Raw genomic sequence first — 8,402 nt, forward strand, 5'->3', positions numbered from 1 at the left:
ATTTCAGTGGTTTGGTTGCTTTCCATGAGAAACTTAGATTATCTAGTCTTGTAAAAAAAAAAAAAGAGAGAGAAAATAACTTTTTTCAACAATCTAACTTGATTCATGGAAAATAGAGAAGCCGGGAAAGAGAAATCCTAGAACAAACCACACTTTCGTTGTAGGATGTGCTATGAGTAGACCTACTGTCCTAGTCACTCGCGCGCCATCGCTGGTCGCAGATGTTTTTCAGCCAGCGTCGAAATTGCTCCCGGAGACGTGCGCGTGGTCCAGGCCGGGAAGCTGCGTGAACCACGGCAAGGCTCATTTTATTTCTTAATATTTATATTACGAATTAATGGGAATCCGCCTTAGCGGTGATCCTTGGTACATTTTTCCCACTTACGAAGCGGAAGGACAGTCCAAAGTCCCATGTCATCAAGCCTATTGCAACTCGTGGGGACCCTGTAGGACAGAGTAAAACTGTCTCGCGAGTCTCGAGTTTAGAGCCTAGTCATAAAGTCTCTAGAGTCTAGCGCCTGGACTGAACAGGACAGTCGCGGGTGGCAAGTTGGTACCCAGTTATAATACGGGCTTGACAATGTTTCCCTGAACAAGGGTCAACAACGTTGCTAAAATCCCCCTGGTCCAAGAGGCCTTACCAATCCACTGTGCTCTGTGAATTCAAAAGGAGACAAAGTTTCCGTAAATGTCCTTCCCCACTTTGCAATTGCTCAATAAGATGGAAGGACTGATTCGATCGTTTTTTGAATCCTAGCACCAACCTCTTCTAAACACAGCAACTGGGGGCTGAATAGCACACTTTTGATTTACCCGGAGAGATGGAGAGTTGGGGGTGGGGAGAGGGGTGATGCAAAAATGGCTATGGATTTAAGGTACTTGTATCTAGGTGATGGGTACGAAAAAAATTCATTATACTGAACTATCTGCTCGCTTTTTTTTTTCCCGTTGGAATTCTTTCTTTTTTTTTTTAAATCATTTTATTAGGGGCTCATACAACTCTTACCACAATCCATACATACATCAATTGTGTAGAGCACATTTGTACATTCATTGCCCTCATCATTCTCAAAGCCTCTGGCATCAGCTTCTCATGTTTTCCCCTCTGCTTGCTTTTATATTTGTTTGAAATTTTCAACATTGAAAGACTCCTTTAAAAGTACCGAGATGGTGAAGTCACAATCGCACTTGGTTGTTGTTAGAACAGTCCCATTGAGTCAGCTCTGACCCAAAGGGAACCCTATCTATGCGCAAACACTGTCTGGGCCTGCGCCATCCTCGCAATTGTTGTTTGAGCCCATTGTTACAACCACTGTGCAAACAGAAATTAAAGGGCATCATTTAATCCCGTAAACTTCTCCAGCACCTTCTGATCTGAACTCGGACATGGAGGGGCAGTAGTGGGGGTCAAAACTGCCTTTGGTGACCACTAGTGGCGGGGAACAAAGATGGGGCAGAGCCAGCGATCCTCCCCTAGAATTGAGATGGAGGAAAGAAAAAAACACTTTCCCAGGTGTGTATTTTAGAAAACCCTTCGTGTCTTTTGGAGCTAGTTAACATATCCCTAAACCAGCTATTTTAGAAAACCCTTCGTGTCTTTTGGAGCTAGTTAACATATCCCTAAACCAGCTAACAAGAGTCAATACGTGGCTAATTTTAGTCTGTCTTCTGTACTAGGAAGGAGCTTCCAAAAATCTTCATCCTTCGAGCCGGATTCGAACCAGCGACCTAAGGATTTCTAGCACATAGCCCTACAGTCCTCCGCTCTACCAACTGAGCTATCGAAGGATGCCCGCACAACACTGGAAATAAAAATTCTTAACATAATAGTTCTGATGGTTTCTACTTTGTATTGTATAGTTTGAAAGCATTGCTACAAAATGAGAGAGACCTTTATTAAACAAAAATACCACAATGTGAAGTTAGTCTTCCTCAACTCCATCTAGGTCTCTACATTTCTGAAAGTGGTGTTTGCATTTTCCTATTCTCTTCCTGAAGAATTCTGTTGTACACCCCCTTACTGAAGGGTTGTGGGAAGGAGATAAGCCAGTCAGTAATGATGAAACATATAACTTTCCTCTAGTTCTTAAATGCTTCCTTCCCCCCTCCCCCCCACTATCATAATCCCGATTCTACCTTACAAATCTGGCTAGACCAGAGGATGTACACTGGTACAGATAACAACTGGGAACACAGGGAATCCAGGACAGATGACTCCTTCAGCACCAGTAGTGAGAGTGGCGATGCCTGGAGGATGGAGGGAATGTGGGGTAGAAAAGGGGAACTGACTGCAAGAATCTACGTATAGCCTCCTCCCGGGGGGATGGACAGCAGAGAAGAGGGGGGGGGAGACGTCAGACAGTGTAACATATGACAAAATAATAATAATTTATGAATTATGAAGGTTTCATGAGGTGGGGGGAAGAAGGGGGAAAATGAGGAGCCGATATCAAGGGCTCAAGTAGAAGGCAAATGTTTTGAGAATGATGATGGCAACAAATGTACATATGTGCTTAACACAATGGATGGATGGATGGATTGTGATAAGAATTGTACGAGTCCCCAATAAAATGATTTAAAAAAAAGAATTCTGCTGTATTAGGTTCACACCACTGAATTCTCAAGGGACTCACATCTTTTTCCTTTAAAATGTTCTTTGAGGAAAAAAAATGTTCTTTGAGTTTGGGGAACAAAATGAAGTATGATTTAGGAGCAAGGTCAGAGCTGAAGGGTGGATGGGCTAAGGCTGCCTAAGGAAGAAATAAAAAGAACAGCTCTTGAAGAAGGAACAAGTGAATTGTGTCTGTGAAAAGGGAAAAAAATTATTCGCCACAACTTTCCAGGGCTTTTTCTCACTAAGGCAGTTTTCAATTTTCTTTAAAAATAATAAGCCCTCGTGATTGTCTTGTGACCTTTTAGAAAAATCTATCAACATCACCCCAAAAAGTCACCCTAACATGTGCCTAATGTGGGAAGGGACACAAATTGGAAGGATGTCAAGTCATGTGCAAAGAGAAGGTTTTCCTGGGTGCTGTATGTCAGGAAAAGATTATGAAGTGGATTTCTCTGTAAGCTATCTCTATAACTATATTATTGGGAACATGTACTCAAATATTAATGGCAACCACCCATACTTCCCATTAGAAATATTGAGAGCAATTAAACTCTTTTCTTAAGAAACTAAGGAAATATCACCTGGTAACATTTGCTCATCAAATAACCGACAACTGGGTTGGGGGGGTGGGGGGAGCCTTGGAAACTGGTCAGTTTCTTTTCCATCCTATCAAGAATCCATCTGCTAGGAAAACAGCAGAACTACGAACCCCTGGTGAAATTCCAGGATGCTCCTGGACTCGGTTGTTGATACAGCAAGGGGCTCTCTGCCAGGATTCAAAACTCAGATACTGTGGATCAGGAAGCCCCAGAAAGCAAACAGGAAGTGCTGAGCAAGCCCCCTTCCCTTCTCCATCCCTGTATTCGCCCTTTGGGAATGTAGAGTCCACCTCTTTCATAAAGGCTTTGGGTCTGGTAGTCAAGTGTGGTTTACAGGGCCTTATCCCCTGTGCCACAAGGCAAATTAAAGAAATGTGAGTTTGGAGTTGGAGAAGCCAGAGTTTCACATCTGATAAAAGTACCAGGCGAATTTTAATGTAATCATCCTGATCTTCATTTTGCCTCTGTGGAAAAGGAGAGATTGGAAGATTGAATGCTTAATCGGCTGTTGCTGAAAACAAAAAACTCCCGTTTCATGGCTCAAAGATTCCATACAACCCGGTTGCCATAGGTCGCCATCTGACATCCAGCTTCCACATTTTCTCCCTAGTAGTCATGAAAAGGAAGGAATGAAAAGAACGAGCGGAAATCTGGATGAATTTTGTCCAAAGAAGAGAAAGAAGAAAGCACCCACGTGACAACGAGTCTTTGAGAAAGATGATGGGTTTTTTCACAGGTTTAGGCCACCTTCGTTTAAACTCTCCTGCCTGAGGTGTGGGGGCAGAAAGGCGAGGGCTTCCTCCCACACAGAAAGTTAACTACTTTTTCCCCAGCTCTCTTTGCAGTGAAAAGTCAAAGGTCAAACAGGAAAGGGCTGAATCAAGGTCTTGGAAAGGCATGGGGACAATAGCGTCATGAAACCGTTTAGCCTTTGCCAATTCGGCTTGGTCATCCTTCACCCATGTCATTGAGACTAGCAAACATTAAACCTTTAAGAAGGGAAGTCGTTGAGGGAGTGCTTGAGTGGAGGCCCAATGATGGACCTGCCCTTAAAAAAAAAAAATTCTCCTAGAGAACGTCATCTTTAAAATGCAGGCAATTTGGGGAAAGGGAGCATTAGAACCGATTGTACTTACACAGCTCATTTTAAAGTTGATTTAACCATTGAGGGGTGGGGGAAATGTTCTAAAATGGATTGTGGTAATCGTGCAATTATTCTTGACATGATTGAGCAAATGAACTAGTGAATTATATGAAGGTTAGGTGTCCATAAAAGTGTAAAATAATCATAATGAAAGGGAAGTCGTCTACAGCAGAAGTTCAGGCGAAGAAGCAGTTGAAGATTTGTTGAGTTCGGGCTATCATGACAGTGTCCAGAGGAGCATCCCCTTCAGGACCAACTTCTGATAACACCATCACATCACCTGAGCGCTGGTTCTTCACAGCGCTTAAAGTAAAATAGGCAACTACTTTTGTATTTTTTGCATAGGCTTTGGATCTAAGACTGCAGCCATAACTGTATTCGCTTCTCCTATGGATGTTTACCTTAGAGGGGGCGGGGCGGGAAAGTTAGTGTCTATAGGGGGTGGAGGGAAAGCAGTAAAAAAGTGAAAAATTAACCGAACGGCCACCCCTGGTAGCCACGTGTCCAAGGGCGGTGATAAAGAACGCGGATCTCCTGGGACATTCATAAGCCAAAGTGATGCTGGACAATCTGCTTATGGGGACAGGGGAGTCCACTGGTGACATTTTGAGAGGTTCAGGGATGGAAGGAAAATACTGAGAAAGTCAACAGCGAGAGTCCCTGCTGAGAAAGTTGAATTTTCCTTTATCGAAGCATCCGCAATTTCCTTCTGGTTCCCGGTTTCTGTCGCTACAAATCCAGAGGTTCAATGTATGCCCAATACCTGAGATATGTAGTGGACAGGCGACCTGGTCTATCGGCAATAGTGGTCCTTTTTCCGACAGCGCACGACAGCCTAGACTACGTTAGCGGTTGTCCTAAAGGGACAGCACTTGCCGAAGGGCAAGTCACCGGGCACAGGCCTGCACTTTATCCTAGCGGTCAACTACAAGCAGTGACTACACTTTGAAATAGTGGCCAGTCATGAATTACTTCCAGATACTAAAGGGCGTACAGGATACGAGGCGGCGTGGCCAGTTGGGGAATTAGCTCAAATGGTAGAGCGCTCGCTTAGCATGCGAGAGGTAGCGGGATCGATGCCCGCATTCTCCAGTTTTCCATTTCCCTGCGTCAATTTTATTTTCTTCTCGTCCTGGTCAAAACAAAAAAGTTACCTAATCAACTCGCCCTTATTTTTAATTTATTTGTTTATTTATTTTTAATTTAGGGATGATCTTTTCAGTAAGGAGTTAGGCCTTTTGAAGCACCTTAGTGTTCCGACAGCGCTAAAATAAGCAGGACCGACTGCGGGATGCCCCTCAAGATTTGCACATCTGAATCCGCGTCTCTGTCGTGTGGATTTACAAATCTACACTTCAGTCCATTGTATATGCACATCACATTGAAATGTGCAGAATCGATTTCCCACACGTTCGGGTTATCGAGGGCCTCTTTAAGTTCTTTACAAGTGTAGCAAATGGCCTGGGTCTCACCTCCCAAATACAGGCGCTTTGTAAAACGCTTCCAAGGTGATTCTGACATCCACTTTCTCGAGCAGTCCAGAGAGCTCCAGGTGCTGGGCGTCCCGCCTGTAGGATGCTGCGGCCGGCGAAGCGTTCTTCCGGGTGGGAAAAAAGTTTCCCAACGTTCCAGAACTTTTCAACCACAAGGGAGAGCTTGGACACCACCAATTAGCAGGAAATGGTGTTTCCCACCACCCTTTCCCTCGGCAACCCCAAACTCCACCTTAGAAGCGAAGACCCTTCCCCGACCCCCAAATCCTACGATCGAATCCCTGATCCATCTTTTCTGCTTCTGGCTACTCTACTGAACCCGGTCATAACAGAATTAGGGCTGACGTCTGATTGTCCTTAGTAAGCGTTGCTGTAAAGGCCGATGAGTTTTATATTAGAGAAACATGCCATGCATCGGAGTAATTTTAAATAGATGTACATGGAGAAGAGGTGTAAAATCTTTGTGCCTTTTCAAAGCTATGTATTAACGAAATGTGCTTTTCCGAGTGTGAAAGCGATATAAAAAAACCAACTCCTTCGAGCCGGATTCGAACCAGCGACCTAAGGATGCCTGGCAATTTCCTCTACAGTCCTCCGCTCTACCAACTGAGCTATCGAAGGATTTACACTGACATGTTAACCTGCTGGGGATGCCATTTCTGCACTGTTGGGTGACCACGCCTATTTGTTCTTGTCTGAGATGACATTTCGGAACCTGCTGCCTCCGTGGGGTTTTTTGTGATCCAATATACCTCTGGACCAGTATTCCTCTGACCAGGAGGAAAAGGCAGCACTGTCAATAAACAGTTTTCAAAAAAGCAAAATTAGATGTTTAAGGAGAAACAAGAAACTGACAAGGATTTAACGATAAGCATCCCAATTTTGACCTCTCCTTATAAATCAATAAGCATATTAAAATGTACTCCACTTTTACGTTACCCTGTCGGTAAACGAGGCCATAAGTTTAACCCCGCTCAAAGATCTGCGTATGGGGAGCTAAAACAATGTAACTGGTAGAAAGCAATATGCCACCAAATACCTGTTAGTTTTGGAATGCATATAATTCTAGTCTAGTGTTCTATGACTATCTGAAAGGTGTTAAGGCAAGCCATATATTTGATTTAGGACTCAGTCACCTTCAGGGCTGTTTTCTTCTTCCTTTCATTATATAGAAGGTAATTACATTGTCACACAATGAAACCATGGAGCCAGGGTAAATGACCTTACGCCTGCAAGCAGACCCTAGAGACAAGTGTTCACTCTTCTGTGGTACAAAGAAAGAATCCCGCTCTTTTGAACAAGAAGTCAAAGCGGGTTGTTCATAGTTAACTTAGCCGTTTACCTAAACTCTTCATGAAGCATCTTATTTTGAGCTGGGACCAGCCTGGACGAATGAAATATAAAATTTTATCTTCTCCCCATTCCAATTAGCTAAATGTCATCCTAATTTATAGGTTTACATGGTATTCTCTATTTCATCGAAGTACACTTTTCAAGACTTTAAGTGCATGACTCATACAAATGCACGCTAAGGAGTTGTGAATATAAATGTACGATTGAGGGTTGTCAAAAGATTCAACTCAAAGGAGCAGCAGACGGATAAAAATAATTCAAAGAACTATAAGACAACCGAAGTATGATCGTCACTTAAAAAGCAGAACTAATAATATTGCTAAATAAGTTACAATCTGGAAAATGCCCTAAAGGGCAACAAAACTTGTTTTAAACAGGGGACTGGGGGGGGGGGGCAGAAAAGAGCATCTTTATCAGACAAAGTTCATTAGCTGCCAATTAGCCTTCATCCCTGAAAAATTGTAAAATATCCTAATCAAAGAATAGTATATGAGAATGAACTGACATACTCAGAGAGCAGTGGCTCTTAAATGGGACAATTTTGACTCCCTTTCAGTAAGATGAGGAGATTGTCAGGACCTATTATATTGGCATATCATAGGTAGTGGCCGAGATTACTGTTAAACATCCCACAATGCACAGCCTCCCACAACAAAGATTATTGTTAGTAAGTTTAACTAATAATTAGTTATATAATTAAATAATTAGAATGCATTAATTATTGCGTTATCCAGTCCGAAATACTTCAAGGAGAAGTATTCTCTGAATGGAGAATGAGATAATCCTTGTGCAAATCTGCTAGAAAATGCTATATAGGTCAAGGATGACATTGAAAGAGGCAGGTAGCCATTTTTGGGGGGTGTGTGCGCGTGTGCGTGCGTGCGTGCGTGTGTGTACATGGATCTCTGAGTCAGTACTGATGTAACAGTGAATTTTGTATATTAATTTAAAGGTTGGAAAGAAAAATAAAACCCTGGCAAATATGATCAATTGTGGGAAACAAAGATTTCTCCCAAGTTGTCTCCCCCAAATATATGTCAAACTTATTAGCTGCTTGCCACACATGGCGAAAGGTTATACACTTGGAGGTCAACAGAAGTAGGTCAGGGGTTATTCTCCCTAAGGGTTATCAGCCATCTAGACCAAACGGTCACCACTGTTTATCCCACAACAAGTAGGACCCACTCCCTTCTGATAAG

At 42.9% G+C, this 8,402-nt stretch overlaps 3 non-coding genes across 3 annotated transcripts; 1 reads left to right on the forward strand and 2 right to left on the reverse strand.

Annotated features, from left to right (window-relative positions):
* Window positions 1-1,700: 1,700 nt before the first annotated feature.
* TRNAY-GUA lies at window positions 1,701-1,788 on the reverse strand. The gene is given in 2 exon segments: window positions 1,701-1,736; window positions 1,752-1,788. It is a non-coding gene; the product is annotated as a tRNA-Tyr (tRNA).
* A 3,588-nt stretch (window positions 1,789-5,376) lies between these two features.
* Window positions 5,377-5,449, forward strand: TRNAA-AGC. Its single transcript has one exon. It is a non-coding gene; the product is annotated as a tRNA-Ala (tRNA).
* A 934-nt stretch (window positions 5,450-6,383) lies between these two features.
* TRNAY-GUA lies at window positions 6,384-6,471 on the reverse strand. Its single transcript is given in 2 exon segments — window positions 6,384-6,419; window positions 6,435-6,471. It is a non-coding gene; the product is annotated as a tRNA-Tyr (tRNA).
* Window positions 6,472-8,402: the final 1,931 nt, after the last annotated feature.

The sequence above is a fragment of the Echinops telfairi genome, unplaced genomic scaffold (assembly GCF_000313985.2).
Source record: "Echinops telfairi isolate 266 unplaced genomic scaffold, ASM31398v2 ScPeMD7_5868;HRSCAF=6743_0, whole genome shotgun sequence".
Lineage (NCBI taxonomy): Eukaryota > Metazoa > Chordata > Mammalia > Afrosoricida > Tenrecidae > Echinops > Echinops telfairi.